Source organism: Miniopterus schreibersii (genome assembly GCF_964146895.1).
Source record: "Miniopterus schreibersii genome assembly, chromosome: 12".
NCBI classification, from domain to species: domain Eukaryota; kingdom Metazoa; phylum Chordata; class Mammalia; order Chiroptera; family Miniopteridae; genus Miniopterus; species Miniopterus schreibersii.
The window spans coordinates 26,245,691-26,269,951 of NC_138112.1; the positions used below are offsets into that span (position 1 = coordinate 26,245,691).

A 24,261-nucleotide genomic window follows, 5' to 3' on the forward strand; every position below is an offset into this window, starting at 1 on the left:
GGCTCCCCTTCAGGAGTGAGACCCTTGGGAAAAGCAGAGACTCTGAGGGTACACAGGTTCACAGTACCTCTAACTGGAGCCCTGACAAAAATGGGACTGAGATTTTTGGAGGCTGGGGTCAGAAGAGCGGCTTGAACGTTGTAATTTCAGATCTTCAAGTAGTTTTTCATGAGGTGGAAACGTTCATTCATAATGAAGCAGATTCATCCTTGGTTTGGAGGAAATTATCAAAATGAAGTTAGATATACACCATTATTGAACCAGACCCTTTTCTGGAATGGAACTTTGACAACTGTGACTCCAGAGACAGAAACTTTTCTGCTTAATAATATTAAAGTTCATCTTTGTTGTGGGCAGAGTGACATCTCTGTAGCTGGGAGAACTATTTCCTTTAAGATGTGGGTGTAGACCATCCCAGCCTGCAAGGTATCGCTTATTTTAGTAGAGATGTTCGTGCTTCCTGTTTAAATAGCTTCTCACAGGAGATTGGGATTGAAGACACTAGGACTACAGGGAAGCTATAGTTCTGGTTTTGTACTTCATGTGGATAAAATGCCATAAAAGGAAGCAAGACTGGGCTAGGCTGAGTCCAAGAAGACTGGCCTGTCATTATCTCACACGTGGTAATACTCAAACACAGACTTGGAGAATGTACTTCATTGGATATTTTGCTTTTATGTGATGATCTCAGAGGCCATAGGAACGAACCTGATGGTGGGGGGGGGGGCTGGAGCTCCCCCAGAGAGAGTGGATAGGAAATGAGGAAAGGGAAGGCAGGCCTGAGATGAGAGAGACTACAGGGAGAAAGGTGTTCTCCTGGGGCGTCCGGAGCTTGGGGTGTGGGCTTTTGGTAGGAGAACTCACTGGAAGTCGCACTGCCAAAGGCAGAAGAGAAGTAGACCCTGCCAGATAGCCCGAGCCTGGGAACCAGGCAGCAAGGCACCTCCATGGCCCTGGGACAGCTGTGCTTTGGCTGTGGACTCGGACAGCATTCAGACTCACAGCCACTTTTAAGATTCTCAGGTTCAGAATTCCTTTCTCTTATCTTTATCCATTTTGTAAAGTTGTGTTAAATGATACAGTCTGTTATGATGTGGGAAGTTAAAAGATGTCCTCCTTTAAGAACATTTAGTAAAGGGAAGGAAAGCCTTCCCTGAAGCCAGTGTACGCGTGGCTGCTTCAATTGCAGAGTTGCAGGAAAGTGAGAGGTGACTGTCGGGGAGCTGGGATGAGCAAGCTAAAGCCACAGAAGTGGCTGGCCCGGGATGGGTTTGTGGAACATGTGAGCAACTGGGAGATGCAAAGACCTACGTGTCGAGAGGAGCCTCATAAAAGGTGAGACTTCCTGCCATCAGATAGGATGAAAGTTTGAGCCACAGTAATTTGGACTTTATAAGGTAAACCTGACCTCATTTTTAATCATAGTCTGGTGAAGTGTGGGAGACTGGCTATATGCTTCTGGAATGCACTATAAAATGTAGTCTTTGTATCTTAATAACCTGTTTAACATAAGTTTTGCAGAATACCAAAGCAGTCCCAGCATGGGTTCCCAGTTGGACTTGTGGAATTCATATCGATCACATTCTGGTTATCATTCATTAGTAATCATGTACTGGATCCCAGCTTGTGCCGAGCAGTGCGGTAGAAATCAAAGCAGATCCACTCAAATGGAGCTGGTATAAACTGCTCCTCAACGCTCAAGGTAGAATCATGATTGCATATTCAGTTCTCCTAATTAAAGGAAAAGTGACTCGAGCCCCGCATGCTAGATCAGTGTGAATCTTGTATCACTTTCTTAGGACACCTTTCCCTTCTAGATCTTCTAAGAATGCTAGAGGGTGTCTACTGTTCACCTGGGAGAGCCATTTGACTCCTACTTGAAGCTGAGATATGCCCTGGTATCCAGTGTCCATTCTAGTCCTCGATGCCTCAAGGTGTTGCTGTTGACAGTTGGCACCCACGGTTGTCCAGGCCGTCAGATCCTGCCGATGGCCCAGTTCACTGCGCAGGCCAGCATGGCACCTTGATGGAGGGAGGCTTCCTAAGAGACTCCATTCTCTCAATCCCAGGACCAACAGAGAATGGTCCTACCAGCTCTCCCAGTCCGTGGCATTCAGTGTTCAGTCCTTTCCATCAGAAGCAACCATTCTCCAAGTCCCAGGGTTAGTCCTATGACAACACTTCACTCAGACCAGCGCAGGTGTCAGCCCTGCACAGACTGCAAAACCACTGCCATCCCTGTCCCAGGGGGTCCCACCAGAGGCCAGCCCGGTTTCCTTTTCAACCATAAAAATAGAACAGCTATTTCCATTCCTCTCTCAAACAGACCTTTCAATGCCCTCAGCTAAAGCGACTATCTAGATGGTCTCCAGGGCTACCATTCTGGCAGCAGTTTTCTGCTGACCCAGCATCCTTCCTTGGCAATAGGACTTAGAAAGCTTGCTCTGGCCACCTAGTGTTCCTTACTATACAAACACCACTTTATTTTGATACTAAACTGCCACACCTTGTATGCCTTTGACAAAAGATTCAGTGACCTTTGTGATGAATTTAATGTTTCTCAAGCTTCTCAGACCCTAAGAACTACTGATTGTAAATGAAAATATCCAGGCTTTATTTCTGGAGAGTCTAATCCAGTGGGCTTCAAATTGGACCTAGTAATCTATATTTTTCCAAGCACTCTCATATGGGTGTTGCTACTCCTAAACCCTTCAAATGAATATATGTGTGCATATATATATTCTAATATATATTGTATAGAAGACATGTGTATATCTTTTAATATATATTTTATATTACTTACATCTATTTTCTGTATCTACTTCTATATTGAAAACCATAAAGCCCTCCAATTCCAATCTGACATAAAATTCATTCTAGTTTTCTCCTGTTCTATATTTGTAACTCTGATAGTAAGAGACCACCAATCAATACATTTACTTATTTACTAATCTTTTCTTGCCCTGGTCCCTCAACACCAATGCAGATGCCCTACTTACCCTTCTAGGGCACTGACGTTCCATCCAAGCAGGAAGATGCTGCACTGAGACACCTGTCATCTTGCTTGGACACTCTCATAAGGGGTAGGGGAAAGCTAATAGTTGAGCTGGGTTTTAAAAGATGAATAGGAGTTTAACAGGAAAAGAAAAAGAATAAGGGGATTTGTAGCAGGAAGAACTGCTTGTTTAGAGTTTGGTACAGGTGTGAAAGCTGAAATCTTAATTAAACATGAGGACCTCCCATGAACATTATCATTGGGTTGGGTGTGAATTAGCTGTTCAGATCAGTCCATGCAGTGTTATGTATTGGTCCATTAAAACCAGCCAGTCAGTCTTTTGAGGGCAATATCTAGTAAACAAGAACACAATACGGTATCAGTCAATTTGTTAGAAAAATCAACACATGTTAACATTAAAAATATAAATATTCCAGGGACTACACAATGTAGAAAGTTAAAATCCCCTTTCATTACATCTCCCAGAAATAACCAGAGAAATAATTTATTGTATTCTCATGAATGTTTCTATGTATATACTACCAATCATGTGCGGATATATTTAGATTTTCCCCAAAATCGAACTTATGATACTTACCACTTTAAACTTGCTGTTTTTAACTTAACATGTCATGGGGAGCTTTCTGTATTAGTACATAGAATTATACTTACTTCTTTTCTAAAAATACTTTTTCATTTTATTTTTATCATTTTTATGTTTTTAAATAATTTTTTTAAAGTTTTTAATTGATTTCAGAGAGAGGAAGGGAGAGGGAAAAAGAAACATCAATGAGGGAGAAACATGGATCGGCTGCCTCCTGCACGCCCCCTAGTGGGGATCGAGCCTGCAACCTGGGCACGGGCCCTGACTGGGAATCGAACTGGCAACCTCTGGTGCACAGGATGACGCTCATCCAACTGAGCCACACCAGCTGGGCTATCACTTTTCTTTGTTTATTCACACACTACACGAATAAATTGTCAATGTAAAAAAAAATCATATATGTAAATCAATAGCCTGTCATTACCCCCATCTAATTACACTTCTTTTCCCAGAGGTAACCGTTGTTGTCTGTTGGTACATGTCCTCCTGGTTGTTTTTTTAATTCATTTACACACACACACACACACACACACACACACACACACACGTGTGTCTGTGTATTGGGTTTTCTTTTTTATAAATGGGATGGTGGACAATGTTGAGTTTCAGGTATTATCAAATTTCAAAGCCTGACAGAAGGACCCGAGAAGGACCGCAAGTTGTCCATCATTCCAGACCTCTTTCTCAAGGCCCTCCACTCCCACTTGTATTGTGGCCACTGTACACCTAACATAGGTACTGGGCATTGAGACCACGTTAAAGAACAAGGCACATCAGTGAGACCCTCCTGGCACAGTGGACCCCTCAGGCTCTTCTCCTGGGGCTTTAGCATTGCAAAACCAACCTGAGGAGAAACAAGCGGCAAGAGGATAATTTTAAGAGGAAAAGGTATGGGCCCCTTAGGCTCCCAAGTGCCTAGGCCTCTAGGGTTAGATATAGTTCTCTCAAGGGCTCTAGACTGCTTTGCTTCTTATAGCCAGAAGGATGGAGTTTGAAGCATGTAAGATCTTGGAAAAAGTGCAACTGAGCAAGGTCTAATCATCAGTGATTGGAAGAGAAATGTGCAATAAGAGCCAAGTGGGATTTAACTCAAAGGCATTTTGAAAGTTTGCTTCAGAGTTAGAATTGCAGCTTTCTGCCCCAAATTTCTCCACAAATATCCTATAGGCATTTTTTAAGTCCCAGAGCCCTTAACTAATGTTATTTAAGGAAATTTTATGTGACTAATTGTACAGATTGTTTGCTAACTTTTGAGCAAGAAATGATCTCAAAATACCCTTGTGTCTACTGATATTTCAAGGTAAGAGAATACTCTGAAATGCTTTTCATTTTCCAAATGCAATATTTTCCAAAATAAATGTTGGAGTAACTGCATGGTTGATACCACGTGAACATTTTAATTCACACAATAATATTATGTAGTTTATGAAAGCTTGGCCTTTTTCCAGGAGGTTTGGAAGTCCAAAAGTCGGCTGTTTCTTCTCAGTGGGAGAAAAAATGGAGGATGTGAATCAGAATTGGTAAATTGGAGAGGAGGTCACAAACCGAATGGAGTTAAATAGGGAAAAGTGCAATGCAATCTTCGGTGGGAGGAAAGCCAGTTGCACAGAGGGGAAGGGCTGGTTACCATTAAACGCTTCAAAATTAGGCCCTTGGAGGAGAATCGAATGGGGAAGTTAACAACCCCTTGTTTCTCTCTCTTCCAGAGGACAGGCTGGTATAATGAGATCCAGGTGCAACCCATCCTTGTCTGTTCAGAAGCCCCCCAAACCTTCCATGCTTGTGGCTCGTGTGCCTCCTCTTCCAAGGAGCCTGCCCTGATGGCCATATTGCAATCATCAGATGACATCACACTGTCAAGATGATCTGTTTCCTTGTCCTTTTGCCCATGGTCTGTGAGATTCTTGAGACTAGGATATAAAAGCACACAATAATTTTGTGCTGAATGTTGATTGAATGAGCCTCTCTGGCTGGAAATATTCCTTCTCTCCCCTGAGCTCTCTTGTTGCTTTACACTTACCTCACTCCCGTAATTTTTTTTTCACGTTCTACTTTGTACTATAATTTCTGTACATGTTAGGTCCATTATTAGACTCAGAATTCTTCTATGAGATAATATAATGCATGTTAAGTATGTCCCACGCCAGCTGAATAAATGATAGCTATTATTATTTGTGTAATGGGGTGCCTGGAGGAGCAGAAAATATATTTTATTTTAAAAAAGTAAAAGCTTCAGAGAATCACCTTGAAGCAGATCTTTGTTTTGCAAGCATGAGTTGAGTAACCTTTCTTAATTATACAACTGCAAGAGACCAACTGCCTTGGAAGAAAGGAATAATAGGATGTCTCAATACTGAAATATCTATTCTTTCCCATGCCCCTTGGATAGAAAGCTGGGACTGGGGTTAAATAGAGGAGTTAGTGCTGAGGTGCACAACTCCAGGGGGCACCATTCATATTGTAATCTCTGTGATGGATGTCTATACTCTTTGGAGATGTGCTCTGAAGGATACCATTCCTTCTGAATATAGTATGTATGGTACCCCTGAAATGTGCAAGGAGGCAGTCCTAAGAAGAGGAAAGGAAAGGGGCTCTGACCCTTTCTCTTTGAGGTTCAAGGTTATCGGACCTCAGCTAGATTGAGATGGTGCTCACTGAGATCTGTTGGCAGGAAAGATGAAGGGCCTCAGAGAGGTACTTTCCATAAGAGAAGGTCTGTCTTTGGAGGGTTGGACCCAGCAAAGCTTTCTGACTGAGGATGCCATTGGGAAACAGTAAGAACACCAGGAATGTGTACTAAGTGAGCTAAGGATCTGAACCTCAAAAGCAAACACTGGTAAATCATGTAGCAGGGCAGGATCTGGACCAGCAGTAGTATCACCACAGCAGTAGTCAAGCCCAGTAGACTGTGAGGGAACAGCAGGGACCCAGTATAGCAGAAAACAGAAACTTTTGGATTGACCAACTCACCAGTTTTCTCTCAACCTGGCTTTTGGAAGTGGGTTAACCCTTTGGATTAAGGAAATGTTTTGCATTCTTGAATAGTTCAGGGGAGAGAGATATGGAACTTCCTGCTAATGAAGGCAGAGCAGTTAATTGAAGAAATCGAAGAGATGTAATTATATTTGGATTCCAGGATGATAAATGAGGTCATCATAGTTTTATCTTCTTTACCATCATCATTAGCTTTGTACACTCAGAGCATCTGGCACATGATGGGTGACCCATGAGACCAAGGGATCTCAGGAAGCCCACTTTCTTTCTTTCTTTTTTTTTTTTTTTAATATATCTTTATTGATTTCAGAGAGAGGAAAGGAGAGGGAGAGAGAGAGAGACAGAAACATCAATGATGAGAGAGTCATTGATCAGCTGCCTCCTGCACGCCCCCGACTGGGGATCGAGCCCACAACCCGGGCATGTGCCCTGACCGGGAATCGAACCTGGATCGCCTGGATCCTAGGTCGATGCTCAACCGCTGAGCCACGCCCGGCCGGGCAGGAAGCCCACTTTCTTAATAAAATTGAGAATCCAGACTTTCTCAGAGTGAGTCTAGAGAAAACCCAGAATCCCAGTGTGAAACAGACTCCCTGGCCAACTCTGGAAAGGGCCTGAATCCCCACAGGGACACTATTACCACAATACCTTTCCGGGCTGCCTGGAGAACAGGTCAGAAAGCCCACACTGGATCTGGAACACTCCTTCCGTACCTCTCTGTATTTCACCTGCTGGTTTCCCTCAGGAAAAACACTGCAAAAACAAAACCCAAAAACCATTTTTTCACACAATTATATATTCTTTGATCACTGTTTTATAAAAATGCATCACACAACACACAGTCCTCCGATATTCACTTTTCTCATTTACCTAGGGAACATGGACATACTTTCAGGTCAACAGATTGGGACCCAATTCATTCAAAATATACCTGCCAAATATGATTGTGTCACAGTTAATTCTACTTTCATTTATTGCTGCACAGTCAGGATTTTCCAGTTCTTACCAACAGTGTTGCAATAAATATTCTGGCATACAAATCCTTTAATATACACCTGGAGAACATACTTCTGCAGAATATGTTCCCAGGTTGTTAGGTCAATCTATGTGTGTATGTGCATGTGTAATTTAAATTTTAATAGATGTTGCAAGATGACTTACCCCAAATATCATATTTTCATAGTTCCACAAACTTATCAACTTGTCTATGCAAATATTCATGATGGTTAAGAACAGAAGCTCTGGAGCAAGACCACCTGATATGACTCCTCGCGCTCCCATTACAAGCTGTGCAACCTTGAACAAATTAAGCAACCATGCTGAACCTCAGTTTCATATCTGTAAAATGGGGATAATAACAGTTCCTACATATTATTAATATGTGTAAAAATGTTTGCAACAGTACCTGGCACACAGCAAGTGATCAATAAGGGTGAGCTACAATTATAGTTATGATGAATTGAAATATTAATAAAATCAACTGACTATATTTCCTCCTGTGTTGCTTTTTTCTCAAATCATAAAGATATGGTAGAAAATTCTCCTTATGTATTTCAGTGGGAAACAATAACCTCAGCAGTTCATAATACAAGCCAATCAGGATTTTCCAGCTTTCCACAGCTATGACACATCATTTAATAGTGCTCCTCAATGTGTTCTGAAAGTATTTCTTTTTGCCTATATTTTCCCTTTTGAATGAGCCCAGCCCAAGAGAACTGTACACAACAGCAATAGCTTATGGTCATTTTGAAACAGAATTGCTACCAAGTTTTCACAGTAGTAAGCAGAAAAATGTCCCTAATTCTCTACCCCATTTTTACTTGAGAGGATGTCAGTTTCTTTGTGTGAAAGGGATTAACCCCAGAGAAAAAAAAACTGTGTGATTTTTTTTTTTTACATAGGTCAAGGGTGAGCATTTCATTTTTTGAGTCACTGCTAGAGGAATCCACTCTCGTCTTCCGAGCTGTTCTGTTGGAGCATGTAGCGAGCATTCCAAGGACATGTTTACACCCAATTCCAGTTTAACATGGATTCAAACAAACAGAAAGATCAAATATTTGAAACTTCTTCTGCAGACTGCTTTTGTGATTAAGAGACAAAAGCAACAGTCAGCAAGCTTAGAGACAGGAAGCTTTTCTGAAGCACCTTTTAGGGAATGTTGCAGAATCAGTTGACATTCAGTCTACTGAACCCATCAGGCATTTACTGAGCACCTACTACATACAAGGCATAACCCTACATATTGTGGGGGTGAGGCACAAAGAGAAATACGGCAGGATTAGGGTATTCCAATGGCTAACATTCTGTTGGGGCAGAAAATATCATGAAGACAGCGATGAGCTACATAACATTAGTTCTTTCTTGGTTTCTGTCAAGTGAGAGAAAATCCCACTAAAACTGACTTAAACAAACAAAAAATGATTAGCTCATGTAATGAAAAGTACCGAGGTGCTGGCCTCAAATAGGGCCTGATTGGGGTTCACTGAAACCCCAACTCTCTCATCTTCTAGATGTGCTCTCCCAAGTGGAGGCTTCACTCTCAGATTCTATGTGAATGGAAGGTGGCTTCCCAGAGCTCCAGGTCTACATACTCCAAGATTCTAGCCTAACAGAAAATAAGACTTATCTTTCAGAATACTGTGTAGTAAGTCTTGAAAGTGATTTGCCGTGGCTTGAATTTATTTGCAAGCTTATCCCTAAACTTAACACAGTGACCAGAGGGATGTCACGTACTCACTGCTCAAGGCTGTGTGACTTGCCCAGTCCTGGAGACAAAGATAAAGTCAGCACTTGCCAAAGCAAGTGACCCGAGATTGACAAAACGGGAAAATTCCTGAGGGGGGAATAAGACAGAGTTCTATTACCAGAAGAGGAAGACACGATTCAAACACAAGGATAACAGAGGAATAAATACAGCACGAGGAGAGGATGCAGAATGGGTATCTTCTGGCTCTAGGGGTCTAAGGAAGAACCACTGAAGTGCGACCAAGAAGTGAAACAGTGTTCAAATCCCTTCCTATTCTGAGAATCTGTGATTATGGAGATTGCCTCAAAACACCCAGCTATTATAAAAAGTTGGCACTGTGATTCAGTGCTGAAGAGTTCTTTCTGGCCCTGATGTCAGGCAAGTCTGGGTATGAGACCCAATCTGCCCTTTACGTAACCTTGGGTCTCAATGCGTGTTTGCATCTATAATACAGGGGTAATAACAGCCCCTACTTCATAAGGCTTTACTAGGATTAAATATGTTTATTATAACACCCCCATGCTGGGACTGGCTCCCCAAGTCCCAGTGAGAGAGTGTTTGTCTTTAGGTCGTCATCTTCCATTTCCTTTTCAGCCCACTGAAATTAGGAGTCTCCTCATCACATTAATTAAACTTCTCTTACTAAGGATAGGAATGATCTCCTAAAGGCTAAAGCTAATGGATCATCCTCAGCCTTTGTCTGAGTTGACTCCTGTATGATACTAACACTCCTGATCACTGCTTCCTCCTTGAACTTCTTTAATCCATCTCTTACATTGGTTTTCTATTTGTATTTCTTTCCATCTAGATCACCCTTCCCTCTCTGTGTTCTTCTAGGATTCTCTTCCACTGTCCAACTTAGATTTTGGGTTTTCTGGGAGTTTGTCTTTGTTCTTACAGCGGGCATATGATTATAATCATGACTGCCATTTGTTTTTTTGAATAGTCTTTCTATGTTAGGGGAAATTCCCATACTTAAGTGTAAATTTTCCAGTGTAGTAGTCATCCTCCCTCCCAGCAATAATGCAGGCATACAATCTTGATGCTATCAATCATTTCAAACCACACAAGACTAAACTAGAAACCTGGTATCCTTTAGTTTTCACCCATCAGTTCCCCATCTCCTCAAGCTCTAAGCAACCACTAATTTACTTTCTGTCTCTACAGATTTGACCATTCTGTACATTTCAATAAATGGAATCGTAAAATGTGTGGTTGTTGGGGACTGGCTTTTTTCACTCAGCATAATGTTTTCAAGGTTCACCCATATTGTAGCATGTATCATATGTGATTCCTTTTTATGACCAAATAACATTCCATTGCATGAATATATTGCATTTTCTTTATCTGCATACCATAGTGGACATCCGACTCATGGCAGATTAGTACGACTTCTACTTTATTTTAGAGGTAGGAAAACGAAATCTCAGAGAAGTAACTTGACTGAGGTCAGACAGCTAGAAGGTGGCAGAACTGTGATGCACAAAAACCCAGGTGTATCTGATGCTATAATTTTTGCCCTTACCACTGCCTCTTACCATGTTATAGAATCTGCATGTAAGGAGATGGGACAAGGCCAATACAATTCTCATTGAAAATCCTTTTAGGAGCATGACTAAAAAAACCCAAGGAGGTAAAACGATCTAAAGCGTTTTAGAAAAATAAGCAATATTTTTTAGAAGAAAAGACTGATTTTATTTTCAAATTTTTGGAAATTGTTTTCAGAAAAAAATAAAATGACAAGAACATATACAAAAACTGAAATCTTTCACTGAACTATGAATTCTTAGCAGAGGAAGGGACTTGTGAAGTATTTGAGTCCCTCTCCTTCTTGAATCACTTCTAAGACGTCCCTCACTTATGTGACCAGCCTCAAGTTTGATGTTCACATTTAAATAATGCAAGTGCACAGAATCACTTTTGTTGTTGTTGATTTTGAATCCAAGTACTATACTCTGTATATTACAAAGCTGCTTCAAGGATGTGTCCTTTCTCTAAAAACATATTATACAAGAGGCCTGTCTCCCTTATTTTATACTTTCTTTTGTTTTAAATGACTGAAAATTATTTGTTGCTTTTACGAGGTTCAGTTTGAATTCACAGTTTAAATTCAGGCCCCTAGAATTTGGGTTTCACCCAATGGCCCAAGCAGCCAGTCAGCATCTGGAATTGTGGTCAAGGTGGGTTTCCTACCAGGAACTTCCAAGCCCGAGTAAGTCTTTTTAACTTCCTGACCTGCAAGTACCTCAGGACCTCTGTGCCAGCATTCTCCAGCTCTTTAGTACAGTTGGAACTGATTCTTGAATCAAAATTTCTAAGTAACTATCATGCTGGATCACGAGTGATGTCTTAAAGCTCAGAGCAGAGAGGATCCCAGCCACCTCCACAGCAGTACATTCTGCACCAACAACGACACTGCGGCTGGGCAATTCTTCTAGTTGAAGAGAAATCCATCACTGGTTACTCCTAGGCTGGCACCAGGGATCTGGCTCTCCTGTGGATATGAAGGCGCGCCACCTGTTGCAATCAGGATGTGAAGAGCCATGGATTTTCCCCAGTGACCTCTAATGTGGGCTTGGGGTCACACGTGAATGCTGCATGGCCAGGAATGATTTCTATATGGGCCTTGGTCAGATTATTTTGATAGATGGTGTTCAGGCGGTTCACACAGGCATCCAGTTTTTCCATTATAATCTGCCAATTGAATTTACTACCACAACTTTGAAAGCCATAGTCAACATGATCATGCATGAATTCAGAGTGGACAGCTGCGTTCTACATTACCTTTTTGGGTACACGTCCGACATTCACTCAAGTGCCGCCCAGCTTGTGGCTCTCCACCACGGCGACCATGGCGCCCAGCTCAGCCTCCTGGTGCACACTGGCCAACCAGCCCAACCAGCTGCCGATTACCAGGCAGTCACAGGCCACAGCACCAGCAGCAGGTGGTGGGTCTTTTGAAGGCCATAAGCAATTTTTTAAAGTGGGAAAATAGAGTTTAGCTATCAGATTTTAAATCTACAACAAATAAACAGTAATACATACAAATTACATAGTACTTACTGTAAGTTTCTAAGAACAATTCTAAGTGCTTTACATATGTTAATTAATTTGTCACAACAACTATTTAAGGTACATGTACATTAATGTCCCCATTTTGCAGATGAGAAAATTGAGGTGCTGAGTTTAAGTAATTTATAGAGCTGGTGGGAGATAGAACTGGTATTTTAATTCAGGCAGGCTAAACTCTAGATTTGGCATTCTTTTTTTTCTTTTTTTAATAGATTCTGGGTTCTTAATCACTTCCTTCCTAAGTCAAACAAACAAACTAGATAACAAACATAAAGCAAAGAAAGAAAAGAATGGTTATCAACTCTCTAGGAGGGAGGCTGTTTAAAAGTAACAAAAGATAACACAATATTAAAAAGCAATACAGCCCGGCTGGCACGGCTCAGCAGTTGAGCATCAACCTATGATCAGGAGATCGTGGTTCGATTCCCGGTCAGGTCAGGGCACATGCCAGGGTTTCGGGCTCAATCCCCAGCAGGGGGCGTGCAGGAGGCAGCCGATCAGTGACTCTCTCAACATTGATGTTTCTATCTCTCTCCCTCCCTCTCCCTTCCTCCCTCTGAAATCACTAAAAACATATTAAAAAATATAAAAAGCAATACATTGGAGTACCCCAAAAATGTTATTCTGTACCCCAGAAAAATGGAAAGAACAAAAAGGAAATATTTACAGTATATATGGAAGATAACAGTTAACTCACATAAAAATTAATAAGAAAAAATATTCAATGGCCAAATAGAGAGGTGAAAAAGAACATAGATTATTTCCAAAAAGGAAATACTTACCTGAGAAAAAATATTTAACCTCATTAATAATGAAAGAAATGCTAGTTTAGCCAATGATAAATTTGTTTTCCCTACCTAATTAAAAAATATATATACAAGCTTCTCGTCGAACACGTGGAGATGTGAGTGCACCCAGAGAGGGCATGGAAACTCTGTGTCCTTTCCCCATACCTTGCCCTGTGCACTTCTTCCATCTGGCTGTTCCCAAGTCATAACCTTTTGTAATAAACTGATAAACAGTATGTTTGTATAAGAATTCTAGGAACTGACTTCAAAAGATACAGACTCTGACCTTTAGGCATTCTAGCTCCGGGCATTTGTTGGCCTTCAAATGTAAAACCAGGATGACGCACACTAGTCCATCACTTGACCAGTTCTGAGGTCCTTATTAGAGCAGACTCTGCTAGTGTGTACGCAGAGAATTCTCAACCTCCTTCCCTTGATCTCTTGGTTCTGTTTCCCTTCTCCCTCCCTATAAAAGCCTCTGTCTGCACTAAGATGTTAAGATGGTCTTTGGGGCAAGAGTCACCCATCTTAGGCTGCCAGCTCTTGAATAAATCATTTTTCCTTACACCAAAACAAACAAACAAACAAATGCTACCTGATATCAAACTATACCACAAAACCATAGTAATTGAAACAGCATGGTACTGGCATAGAAACAGACATATAGATCAATGGAACAGAATAGAGAGAGCCCAGAATAAATCCACACCTTTATGGTCAATTAATATTTGACAAAGGGGGCAAAAGATACAATGGATAAAGACAGTCTATTCAATAAATGGTGTTGGGAAAATTGGACAGATATTTGCAAAAAAAAGGAACTAGACCATCGTCTCATACCATACGCAAGAATAAACTCAAAATGGATTAAAGGCCTAAATTTTAGACTTGAAACCATAAAAATCCTAAAAGAAAACATAGGCAGTAAAATCTTGGACATTTCTTGTAGTAATATTTTTCCTGATATATCTCCTAGGGCAAGGGAAACAAAAGAAAATATAAACAAATGGGACTACCTCAAACTAAAAAGGTTTTGCACAGCAAAGGAAACCATCAACAAAATGAAAAGACAACCGAGTGGGAGAACATCTTCGCCAATGAGACATCTAATAAGGAGTTAATATCCAAAATTTATAAAGAACTTATAAAACTCAACACAAAAAAACACAAACAATCCAATTAAAAAATGAGCAAAGGCCCTGAATAGACACTTCTCCAAAGAGGACAAACAGATGGCCAAGAGACATATAAAAAGATGCTCAGTGTCAATAATCATCAGAGAGATGCAAATTAAAACCACAATGAGGTATCACTTCACCCCTGTCAGAGTGGCTCCATCAATAAACCAACAAACAAGTGCTGGCGAAGCTGTGGAGAAAAGGAAACCCTAGCGCCCTGCTGGTGGGAATGCAGCCTGGAGCAGCCACTGTGAAAAGCAGCATGAAGTTACCTCAAAAAATTAAACATGGAACTGCCTTATGATCCAGTGATTCCACTTCTGGGAATATATCCAAAGAAACCCAAAACACTGATTCGAAAGAATAGATGCACCTTATGTTCATTGCACCATTTAAAACAGCCATGATTTGGAAGCAGCCCAAGTGTCCAACAGTAGATGAGTAGATAAAAAAGCTGTGGCACAGCCCTAGCCGGTTTGGTTCAGTGGTCAGAGTGCCAGCCTACCTACTGAAGGGTCCCTGGTTCGATTCTGGCCAATGGCACATACCTAGGTTGCAGGCTCCATCCCTGGCCCCGGTCAGGGCATTTGTGAGAGGCAACCAATCAATGTGTCTCTATCACATCAATGTTTCTTTCTCTTTCTCTCTCTCTCCCTTCCGCTCTCTCGGAAAAAATATTCTCTCGTGAGGATTAAAAAAAAAAAGCTGAGGTACATTTACACAATGGAATACTACTCGGCCATAAAAAGGAAGGAAAGCTTACCCTTTGCGACAGCATGGAGGGACCTGGAGAGCATTATGCTAAGGGAAATAAGCCAGGCAGAGAAAGACAAGGACCATATGATTTCATTCATATGTGGAATCTAATGAACAAGGGATTGAGAAAACAAAACAAAACTCACAGACACAGACAACAGAATAGTGATTAGCAGAGGGAAGGAGGGTTGGGAGGAGGTGGAAGAGGGGAGAGAGGGAACAGAGGGGATAAATGGTGATGGGAGGAGATTTGACTTGGGGTGGTGAACACCCAATATACAGATGAGATATTATAGAGCTCTACATCTGAAACCTAAATAATTTTATTAACCAATGTCACCCTATAAATGCAATAAAAACTTTTTTAAATAAAAAAAGAAAAAAGTAAACAAATAAATGCTTTAAAAACAAACAAACAAAATACACAATATTAAAGGAGACCAACTATTCTTGGCCAGGGTGTAAAATAAACTGGCATTCTCAAACATTGCTGGTAGAAGCATAAAGTAGTAAAGCCTTTCTGTCAAACTGCCTTGTAATATAAGCCAAGAATTTTAAATATTTATATAATTTGATCTCTCCTGGAAATCCAGCCTAAGGAACGAAGTATAAATTTAGAAAAAGCTTTATGTTCAGTGCACAATAATTCAGATGGAAAATACTGAAAGCTATCTAAATACCTGACAACCAGGAAAATATATATATACACACACACACATATATAATGCTGCTATTGAAACTATATTTACCCAATATTTAAAAAGTTGGGTAAATATTACTGTTATGTTTTTAAATGGAAAAAGAGCCAGGATACAAATTTATATTTATTATAAAATGCATATGAGCACAACTATTAAAGAAATAAGCCAGTGAAAGACTAAAGAGAAAAATATCAAATATACTAAATTGTTAAGAAATTTTTTTTTTTTATACTTTTTGTTACTTACCAAATTTTTTATAATGAACACTGATTACTTTTACAATGGGGAAAATAAATAAAATAAACTTTGCTTTTAGAAAACAGTTAGTGGTAAGGAATATAGTAATATTGTAATAACTATAATTGGTTTCAGGTGGGTGCCTGACTTATCGGAGCAGATCACTTTGTCAGTTATATAAATGTCCAACCACTATGCATACACCTGAAACCAATATAATATTGAACGTCAATTGTAATTGAAAAATTAAAAACAAAACAAAACGGTTTAAAAGGTTGTGCTATTTGTTGAGCTGACTGATCCCAATTACTGCTGTCCCTCACTGGCACCACTATCTGCCCAGGGGAGTGGGGTGCATCTTCTCTTTGAAGAGCCAGCTCTGGAGATAAGCCTCCATTGACCTGTGGGCCTGCTGGTCTGCAAGCAATGCCAGATAAGGAATTTTAAACACAGAAGGATACAGAGGACTGGCTGGTCTGCATCACAAGAGCCCTATCAGTGGAGTTTTTGTTTCCTCTGGTCAGTGGCCCTAAAAGAAAGAGAGATTACACTGTAGCTTTTGCACTCTGTCCAGGACGCCAGGCTCCACCACTTAAAGAGCTGAGATGGATAGCTCTGGCAGCAGAGGAATGCCTGGCTGGGGAGAGAGGGGAGAAAAACACCCGGTGCTGAAGGAGGAAGATAAGATCTCCAAACAATGACACCAGTTCTGGTTAACAGTTTCCAAAGCCCCAGGAACAAACAGAAACCGCTAGGGAAGAGGGAATCACAGGCCAGTAGGAATTCCCTGGCCCGGCCCATGGGAAGGGTCAGGGGCCCTTTGAATTCCTACTCCTGTTCTCATTCTTTCATTTGCCAATGATTAATTGGGCACATAGGAGGGCCAGGTAGGCTTTGCTTATAGACTCATACAAGAGACAAACAGGCAGACAGACAATTAGGCTCAGTGTCCAGGATGCTATGGCTGTGATAGCAGGAGCATCTTCAGCTACTGAGAAAGGAAACTGACTCTAAAGTAAAATCTGACCTTACAAGAGGAATTAGCCTGAGGAAGGTGAATGGCGGTAGGAGAGAAAAAGGATCTTCCAGGCTGAGGAAAAGGCTGAGACCTGCAGGAAGCTTAAGACATCCGGAATGGAAGCGGGATGAGAAGTGGTTTCTTTCAGTTCCCCTTAGATCGAGCTATAGGAAAAATAAAGAAGAAAAATAGATTTGTGAAGCCTTCTTCCTCCTTTTAAAAGTTGGCCCTTTTCCTTTGTCCCAGAGCATGCTGTTATTGGTTCTCTTAACTCTCGTGCTGTTGTTTCAAGCTCGCAGAGGAAAGAAAGGGGCAGAGGCAGCCCAAGGTTGGGGTCTGAGATCCACACAGAGGCTGTGGCCATCACACACAGATGGGACTAACCGGCCAGGCCAGAGGTGATTCATGTTGCCCTTCCATCGCAGCTGCAATAATTTTCCTTTCCAAGGGGACAATGGTGGGTGTGGGGGTGTCATTCAGTCATTCTGCATGTGTTGAGTGCAGAGTGGGTATTTGCTGGTGTGATTCACAGCCACGTTGGGGAGGTAATGCATGCAAACATGAACGGTATGTATTTATTTGATATGAGACAACATACTATGAATGCTGAGTATGTGTTTAACATTATGTGAAGTGCTGGGGAGAAAGAAGATAGGAAAACAACCTATTCTGATGTAGATCATGGTCTACTAGCTGTGTGAATATGTAGTGCAAAGAGAAGATGGGAAATCAGCATTGAAACGCAATTTAAAACTACATGCTTCATTATCTTGTGAACCTAACCATATAGATTGACTGGCTCTCTGTCCTTTTGTACAACTCATTTAAGGGCTGAATTGAATAACAGGTGGGTTTCCTCACAGCTCCTTCACAGCTTTTGATCACACATTTCTCCTGTGAGATGAGAAAACTCATAAGAATATGATATGGTCAAAAAGATATGAAGTCAGAGAGCTTGAGTTTGAACTACCCTCCCAATTCTACCTTGAGTGTGAATGTGGCATCTGGAGCTGATGCAGTCACCTTGCAATCATGAAATGACAAGCAAAAGACTAAATATCGACCTGGTAAGGACAGTGATTCAGGAAAAGAAACTAGCTCCTTGATGTCATCACTGTGAAGCTGAATCAATACCAGCACCACCTCCTGGACTCCTAAACCCATACTTTTTTAGACCACTGTGGTTAGGTTTCCTGCATTTTGCAGCCAAATCTATCCTTAAGTAATGTCAATATACGACAGGCTTATTGTGACAATGAGGTGAGATTAATGTACAAAATACATAGTGGAGACTCAATAAATAATAGTTCTCTTTACATTTCATTTCACAGAAAAGTGATATCATTCCCTCTGTATCAGTAGTGTTAACATTTTATACAAGCTTCTTTTAAGAATGTCACCTAGAATGGATTATTTTTTTCAGTCATCTCAGGTTTCACTCTAGAATTTTCCAAGGCCACAGAAAGGCGAGGAAAGGACTAGAAAGCATATCTTGTTTAGCAGAAGCCTGAGTATAAAAAAATCCCAGGTAACTGTCAAAGCGAGATTGGGAAAAACAATCTCTCTAGTAACTATTAATGAAAATGTTCTTCTGCCTTCCCCTCCCCAGCTGCTTGCCAAGGTTCCTCAGGCCTGCCTGCAACTGACTTCAAATGAGAAGGCAGGAAGCACGCAGGGTGCCCTGCACAACGCGGGCTCATAGGAGACCCTCAGTAGATGCTCTATTTTCCCTTCCTCTCTTCTCCCTGCCTGTGCTCTCACAGCCTCAGTTTACTGAAGAATCAGACTCAGTGGGGAAGGGAGCCCCATGAAGAAGACACTGTTAGCTCGAAAGAGGAGGAGCAGTCAGGGTGTGATTAGTCCAAGGATTGGGAGCAACAAGGAACAAGGGTTTGAAAATGTTCAGAGTCAAGCAGTTTGGAAGCAAGTTTCTGAGAAGCAGGTGTCTGGGATCTCTCTGTCTTAAAATAGTGTTGTGTGTGTGTTTTTATGTCTGTGTGTATATGTGTCTCAACTTAAAGTACCCATCCAGAGAAAGAGTGTTCAATAAATGTTTGTGCAAGTATGGATCCGTGAGTGGGTGGATAGAACTTTTCAAGTTCTCTGTTGCAACTACTCAAATTTTCTGTTATAAGTTGAAAACAGCCACAGATAATATGTAAAGGCACTCATGTGTCCCAATAAAACCTTATTTACAAAATTCGGTAGTGGTCTGAATTTGGCCATGGGTCCTAGTCTGTCCGTCCTTCTCTGGACTACGTCCACACCTGGGAGTGCCCCCCTGGAACTGCAGCAGCCGTTCTGCTACCAGCCTGAGGATGGAGATGGAAAGGTGCAGATAAATACGCCTGGTTCCTCAACAGGAGCCTCTAATCCCTTTACAGCTGAAACCACCCCTACTCCGTGCTTCTTAATCTTGTGAGATATGCGATTTCCTTTTTATTGTGTCCACTTGAGTGGGCTTTTCTCTTACTTGCAGCCAAGAGCATCTTAGCTGCCACACTTCCTTAAGAGGAAATCCTCCGTCTTATCTACTTCCCTCACCAGCTTGCAGTGGAACACAAATGCTCTGAAGGCTGGAGGCAGGAGAAAAAGAAAATAGGAATACCTCCTTGCTGAAGACATCCTAGGGCAAGAATCCACTTTAGTAGATTTAAAAATCTTTCAGTAATTGCTATCCTGCTAACACCCTGAACTATCAATGCTCTGTCAGTCATGTTTACAGGGGTGTGGAGACGACTGGATGTAGCCCCCACCCTTGTGGAATGGGCTGACTTCACTGAGCCACTCTTGCATAGTGTCCTTCATTTACCTTTTATTGTTTCATATGTGTGAATCTTACCTCTACCGATTTAAAAAGAAGCTCTTTTATGGCAGGAAACTTTTTGTAGCTCTTACAGAATTGGACACTTAACAGATATACAATATATGCATTATTAGCTGAATATTGAAGGGGTACTTTCATGAACATATTACAGAAATAAGAACCATTTGGGGTGATTTTAAATAGCCACAGGATGATTTAAGCTACCTATTGAGTATATCTGGGAAATGTGTGTGTGTTTTTAATTCAGCTAATTTTGAACTATTAATACATTTTTCTCCAAGAATATTTCCCCTACAGTGAAACTTGTACAGTATGAACTTGTACCACAGGATCCCACTCTTTTGGCACTTGGTTGCTGCAATCAGCATATCACAATATGCACAGCTCTACTTATTTTTTTTCTAAGTCTGACAAGACATTTATTATCAAAAGTTGCCTGTAACTTTGGGGCAGTTTTCAAACACAGTTGGGTAAAATACATAAAAGTAGCAGGCAAGGAGATGAAATTAGATTATTTTGGGGCGCAAGGGGGAAAAAAAGAGATTAGTCTAGTTTGGACTTGCCTTAATTATAGCTTATATGCAATGAAACGTGGTAATTTAATCCTAGTTGATTTAATGGTATAATCCCTCTTTTGCACTAGTAAATAGCCCTCAATTACCTTTTGTATGAATCATGTTACAAGAAATGTGTAATTCTATCAGTGAGTCTGCTTAAACAAAAGAGGTAGAATTTTAAAGGTGGTCTTAAAAAATGAGGAATTTTTTAAAAATGGAGATTCCTAACAGATTCTAAGCACCTTTTAAGTAAATTACAGATTTATTCTCCTGACTGTGTAAATAATATGCACATACCATAGAAAGTACAAAGAAAAAAAAAAAAATATTATGCATAAGCTCAAAATTCAAAGATAATCACTGTAAGAATCCTGGGGCAATTCCTTCTATTTCCTCTCTCTCTTTCACAAAGAAAAAGATAGACCTATTTTAAGGTCCATTGTCCAGACCATACTGTACATCATAAACATTTTCCCAGATCGTTAAGAATTTTTCATTAAGCTTTGTAGATGATCTTTTATTTTAGTTACTTTTCAGTACATTATACCCTCCCTTCCATTTTAGTTTAAAAGATAAGATGCTCATGGCACTTTAAAAGGTTTTTAAAATAAAATGATTCACTATCCTAATATTTTAGTATAACTATTCTCATGTTTCCTACTCTTCCCCTAACAGAGCAGAAGCTATTTTGCATTCTATTACATAGTATAAATACCTTCCAGTTGGACCACGGGATCCATCTTCAGAGAATATCTATGGTAGTGGTTCTCAAAATGTGGACCCCAGACCACCAGGAGCAGCAGCAGCACTTAGGGATTTGTTAGAAATGTAAATTCTCGGGCTCCACCCCAGACCAACTGAATCAGAAACTGGGTGCGTGGGGGGGGGGATGGTGGGAGAAGGAGAGGCAGCAATCTGTGGTTTTTTTTACTAGCCATCCAAGCAATTCTGATGTACACTACAGTTTAAAAACCACTGTCCTATGGGATCAACAATCTGCAGAATATCCTCTGGGAAGTAATTTGCAAAAGTGCCTTTCTGACAAGCCTTTGTATTTCCTGGAAGGAAGATACAAATTGCTGGCTGCCTCTGTTCCCTCAAGGATAGAACAGGGATATTAGTTGCCTCCCAGGATAAGAATTGAATATGATAATTAGTAAAAGTGTTTTGTAAACCATTAAGTGGCAAAGTGATATAGGGATACCAGTTATTGTGGTGGTGACCTTGAATTTAAGCTGAAAGATTTATACTACTAAGCTCTGGGGAAAGCCAAGTGGAATGTGGACACAGATGGTTCTTAACTTTCACATATTCAAATTTTATACAACCTGATTTTCACACATTACACATGCCACCCCTAAAATGCCTTTCCCACACCGAATCTGGAATTTCCTGCTCTTGCAGTTTCATGAGCAGTTTGAGGAATCCCACGGCTGCACCACCTGCCAACCCACAGCTCTGCTCTGGCAGGGTCACATCTTTTTCTATTTTGCAGTTTTTGTGCATATTTTATTGCATCTTGCCATATTACTTACAGAGAAAACAAGAGAGGAACAGTAGGAGACACAGTCCTCAGCCACGTTCAGTTTCTATTACATTTCTTCGGCAGTCTTAGGCTATGATTGTCCGTGGTTTTGTTTTATGCATGCGATAGCCTCTCCAATCTATCCTAGTACACAAATTAGTGTTTCTTTCCAGTTCTCGGCTTTCTGAGTTAACCCTGCTTCCTCTGGCCAGTTTGCAATTCATGCCCCCTCCTAGTCTTGATGTCTGGTGATCCTCAGATGCCTGGTAATCCCTAGTTATCTGTTCATATTTTTATGATTTTAGGTACCTGGCATGGGCTCCCTCTGCAGGCTTCTCCCCTAAAAGGAAGGGCAGCTGTGATCTTCATATGAACGGGTAGGGCTTTGGCCAAGAGACTCCACTTTAGGGACTGGGGCATGGGGCAGACAGGCCCTTACGCTCTCCATCCCCATCTTCTCCCCTCATGGCCAGACAGGGAGGGCTCCACTTGGATGTTGGAGGACTTTTATGAATTTTTTTACCTACTCAAAGATGACTTACATTGTTTATTCCTTCTGAGTTCATTTTGGAAGTTTCAATTTATCTCTCTGAGCCCTCCACTCCCACACATCACTATCCCTCCCCAGGCAGGCAGTTCACATTATTTAGAGGGATATTCTCTCAGCATTATAACCCAGGGTCTAAGGCTGCTGCTGTCTGGCCGCTCGGTGGTGGTGATGTGGGGAAGTCAGGGACATGACTGGCTTTACTGCTCAGGATGCAGGTCTATAATTAATTATGTGGGTAATTAATTACCTCAGGGTCTTCCACTGCTCTTGACTTATAGTCACCCTGACTCTGAGATGGCAGTTTCTTTTAATCTTTTATCTTTCTTTCTGATCCAATCTATTTTTATAGATTTTTCTAAAACAATAGTTCTCTAGGTATAGTGCCTGAACCAGCAGCGTCAGCACACCTGGGAACTAGTTAGAAATCCAAATTGTTTATCCATAATACAGCTGATGGACATTTGGTTGTTTCTAGATTTTTGACTGTTATAAATAAAGCTGCTGTGAACATTCTCGTAGGTGGTTCTGTGTACATATCTTTTCATTTCGATAGGTAAATACAGAAGTAGAATTACAGGACAAATCCAATCGGTGCAATCCAAAATTCTTCACAATTATGATCTGCTGATGGTAGTGTTATAGGTTTATTCTTTTTATGGTTGCCAGGCAAATATAGTTAGTAAGTCTGAAACACTGCATTTGGAACATACTTACACTAAAAAATTATTCGTTATTTATATGAAATCCAAAATTTAACTGGGTGCCATGTATTTTTTATTCTTATTTTTTGCTAAATATGCCAACCCTAATTTCTTTTTATTATCATTTATGCTATCCTAAGGATACTGAAGGGTGGAAGAAGCGAGACTGACTTGTATGATCATTCCATCATCTTGATCTAAGATAAAAATTTGGCAGAAAACTGACAGCATCATAACCTATCTATCAGGCTGCTTGTTCCTGTGAGAAATACCCTGCCCAAGCCATAATTTTACACTTTCGTCAGAAAGTCCTCCTTCCTAACACTAGATCAGTATCTTCTGTATAAAAAATGCCATTTCCAGGTGGCTAGGAATTTGAGGTAAGAAATTCGTTTAGATAAGAAATATTTTGTCCGTATTTAATGTCTAACTGTGTTTTGAAAATGTTTAATAATAATATGTACATCATATAACATTATGGTTTTTACTTTGAATCCAAGATTAAAACATTTATAACATCTACTAGGGACTTTAGCTCTTGGGGATAAAATTCCTCACATAACAGGTAAGGCTATTGCTAGATTTTTATATGTTAAACTTTTCATACACATTTTCAGAAACTCATTAAACACAAAAATAAAACTGCTTCCAAAAAGATGTAATGAGCAGAAAAATTTTTTGATGTAACTATTAGATCCTTGGGCTAGAAAAATAAATGCCTAGGTGTTTTATTAGCTTTCTAGCAATCTTAGCCAATTTTCTTACCCTGCCATAAGTTTTTACTAGATAAAGCGTCCTTGTGTAGTCAGTTCTTTCAACAGTTATGGATGTTATGAGATTATTGTACATTCTGCCTATGAATATTTTGGACTTGTGTTTCTTTGTCCTGTAATTTTTAAAATGTGGGCTCCGTCTACCCCACTGTTTTGGTACAATCTCTTGTGGTGAGTTGGTGGCAGGACACCACCCTGGCTTTGAGGCTTCTGGCAGAACATTATCCTGTGGGGCTGCG

At 40.6% G+C, this 24,261-nt stretch overlaps 1 long non-coding RNA gene and 1 pseudogene across 2 annotated transcripts in view; both read right to left on the minus strand.

The window, feature by feature from the left end:
- Nucleotides 1-3,737: 3,737 nt before the first annotated feature.
- Nucleotides 3,738-24,261, minus strand: part of LOC308564419 — a 47,239-nt gene continuing 26,715 nt past the window's right edge. Inside the window, exons 3-4 of the long non-coding RNA XR_013999942.1 lie at nt 7,242-7,346; nt 3,738-5,509 (exon numbers count right to left, since the gene is read on the minus strand). This is a non-coding gene — a long non-coding RNA (uncharacterized lncRNA). The remainder of the gene's footprint in view (nt 5,510-7,241; nt 7,347-24,261) is intronic.
- On the minus strand, nt 11,367-21,213 carry LOC308564882 (glutathione reductase, mitochondrial pseudogene; annotated as a pseudogene). Its single transcript has 2 exons — nt 21,189-21,213; nt 11,367-12,293 (listed from the first exon to the last, which is right to left on the minus strand). The product of its transcript is annotated as a glutathione reductase, mitochondrial pseudogene (transcript).